The sequence below is a fragment of the Humulus lupulus genome, chromosome 9 (assembly GCF_963169125.1).
Source record: "Humulus lupulus chromosome 9, drHumLupu1.1, whole genome shotgun sequence".
Taxonomy (NCBI): Eukaryota; Viridiplantae; Streptophyta; class Magnoliopsida; order Rosales; family Cannabaceae; genus Humulus; species Humulus lupulus.
Window position 1 is genome coordinate 102,920,725 of NC_084801.1, and position 3,406 is coordinate 102,924,130.

A 3,406-nucleotide genomic window follows, 5' to 3' on the forward strand; every position below is an offset into this window, starting at 1 on the left:
TGTGAGGGGGGATCTAATTCGACAGGCAACATCGCCTCATATCCGTAGGCCAAGGAAAATGGGGTATGTCCTGTCGCTGTTCGGTGAGACGTTTTATACGATCAGAGGACTTCAGGCAATTGCTCTAGCCACGCTCCCTTAGCTTCTTCGAGCCTCTTCTTCAGGGTGTCTTTAAGAGTTTTATTCACGGCTTCGACCTGCCCATTCACCTGGGGGTGTGCAACTGAAGAAAAGCTTTTAATGACTCCATGTCTTTCGCAGAAATCGGTGAATAAATCGCTGTCAAACTGGGTTCCATTGTCTGAAACTATCTTCCTAGGCAAACCATATCGACAGACATTGTTCTTGATAACAAAGTCAAGGACTTTCTTAGTCGTGATGGTAGCGAGCGGCTCAGCTTCGGCCCATTTGGTGAAGTAATCGACTACCACGACTGCGTACTTTACTCCGCCTTTCCCTGTAGGTAGGGATCCAATCAAATTTATCCCCCATATTGCAAAAGGCCACGGACTTTGCATCTGTTTCAATTCGTTTGGGGCTACTCGTGGAATCTTGGAGAACCTTTGACATTTATCGCATCTTCGTACAAACTCCATCGAATCCTCGTTCATAGTTGGCCAGAAGTAGCCTTGCCTTAGAATCTTCTTTGCCAAACTTTGCCCCCCAACGTGATCACCACAAAAGCCTTCATGCACCTCTTTCATGAGTTCCTTAGCTTTTTATGGTGTAACGCACCTGAGTAGTGGCATTGAATATCCTCTTCGGTACATAACACCATCGACCAGTATGTACCTAGCGGCTCGCCTTTGTAGAGTTCTGGCTTTGTTTCTATCTGTTGGTAGCGTACCATTTGTCAGATACTCCAAATAAGGTGCCATCCATGTATCTTCCATTCGAATCTCCATACTGGATTCGGCCGCTTGTATGCTTGGCTTACTCAGTCTTTCCACTGGCACAATGTTCAGAGTGTCAGCATCCTTCGCGCTTGCGAGTTTGGCTAAGGCATCTGCATTTGAATTCTGGTCTCGCGGAATTTGCTGGAGGGTGTATTTAGTGAACTGGGCTAGCAGGTCTTTTGTTTTATTTAAGTAGGCCACAATTTTCAAGCCTCGTGCTTGATATTCTCCTAGGACCTGATTCACTACCAGCTGTGAATCACTGTAGATATCAAGCGTTTTTATGCTCATATCCTTTGCCATTCTCAACCTAGCGAGGAGTGCTTCGTATTCTGCTTCATTATTTGACGCGGTTAAGTCGAACCTGATGGCGCAGTGAAATCGATGCCCTTCCAACGTTATCAATATCACTCCCGCTCCAGCGTGGGTTTCGTTGGATGAACCATCCGTGAATAACCTCCACGAAGGAGCTTTGTCTTGAGGCCCAGGCGCTTTAGGCTGTTCGCACTGCTCGCTGTCTGGGAGTTCGGTGAACTTTGCAATAAGGTCGGCCAAGACTTTTCCCTTGACTACTGCTCGCGGTGAATAGGTTATATCGAGCTGCCCCTGTTCGACTACCCATTTTAATAATCGTCCAGCCGCTTCTGGTTTTTGGAGGACTTGCCGAAGGGGCTGGTCAGTTAGAACTGTAATAGGATGGGCTTGAAAGTAGGGGCGTAGCTTCCTAGAGGCTAGGATTAAGCAATATGCTAACCTCTCGATTGGTGGATATCTCAATTCTGCCCCGATCGGCCTTTTGCTGACATAGTTGACTGCCTTTTGTACACCTTCCTCCTCTCGCACTAGTACCGCGCTAGCAGCAACTTTAGTAATTGCTAGGTAAATAAACAAAGTTTCTCCTTCAATTGGCTTTGATAAGATGGGAGGTTGTGCCATATGGGCTTTCAAGGCCTGGAATGGTTGCTCGCAGTCTCCCGTCCATTCAAACTTCTTATTCCCTCTAAGTAGATTGAAAAAAGGGACACACTTGTCTGTTGATTATGGAATGAATCTACTTAGGGCTGCGATTCTTCCGGTTAAACTTTGTACATCTTTGATCCTTTCTGGCGACTTCATGCCAATCAGGGCTTTTATCTTGTCAGGGTTAGCCTCGATTCCTCTTGAATTTACAATGAACCCCAAAAACTTCCCTGATCCAACTCCGAAGGAACATTTGAGGGGGTTTAACTTCATTTGATATTTGTTCAATACACTAAAGCACTCTTGTAAATCCCTCACATGTCCTTCTACCTTTTTAGACTTTACCAGCATGTCGTCCACGTATACCTCCATGTTTACTCCGATTTGCTCCTTAAACATGTGGTTGACTAGCCGTTGGTAAGTCGCACCTGCGTTTTTCAGTCCGAAGGGCATTACTTTGTAACAGTATAAGCCCGTATCGGTCCGAAAGCTGGTGTGATCCTCGTCAGGGGGGTGCATGCTAATCTGGTTGTAGCCTGAATATGCATCCATGAACGAGAGGATCTCGTGCCCTGCAGTTGCATCGACCAGCTGGTCGATTCTTAGGAGTGGGAAGCAGTCTTTCGGGCAGGCTTTATTGAGGTCCGTAAAATCCACACAGGTCCGCCATTTGCCATTAGGCTTGGGAACCAGCACTGGATTGGAGACCCACGATGGATAAAATGCCACCCTTATGAACCCATTCTCCTTTAGTCTCTCGACTTCTTCTTTTAAGGCTCTTGATCTATCTTTATCGAGCAGCCTTCTCTTTTGTTGCACGGGTGGAAAGGTCTTGTCTATATTCAGGACATGGCTGATAACTGCGGGATCTATCCCAGCCATGTCTTTATGCGACCAGGCGAAAACCTCCTGGTTCTTTCGCAAAAATTCCACCAGTGCGTTCTTCGTGGTAAGCTCTAAGCTTTTCCCAACCTTTAAGACCCTGGTCTGGTCTTCTTTGTCGAGTTGGACCTCCTCCAGGTCCTCGACGGGTCCAACATTCTCTTCAAAATCCCCAAAGCGAGGATCCAAATCTCTATCCTGGGGCAACACCCTATTTAGTGACTTCATCACCGGATTGGGCTTGTGTATCAACTGCCATCTGCAACTTATCTGAGGTAGCGTTCCTCAACGTTCCACTCTTCGCCTTTGTGATTGAGGCATTGTAGCACTCCCTGGCTTCCCTCTGGTTTCCCAACATGCGTCCTACCCCCGTGTCTGTTGGGAACTTCATGGCCAAGTGCCACATAGAGATGACGGCCCGCAGATCAACCATTATGGGCCTTCCAATAACAGCATTGTACGCCGAGGGACAATCGACCACTACAAAAGTGGCGAGTAATGTCCTTGTTGCAGGCGCTGTACCTGTCGTTACTGGGAGTTTGATCAATCCGGCGGGGGCGAGTCCTTCTCCAGAGAAGCCGTATATCATTTGGTTGCAGGGCTCCAAGTCCTTAACGGACAATTTCATGCGTTCCAATGTTGATTTATACAGGATATTCACTGAACTT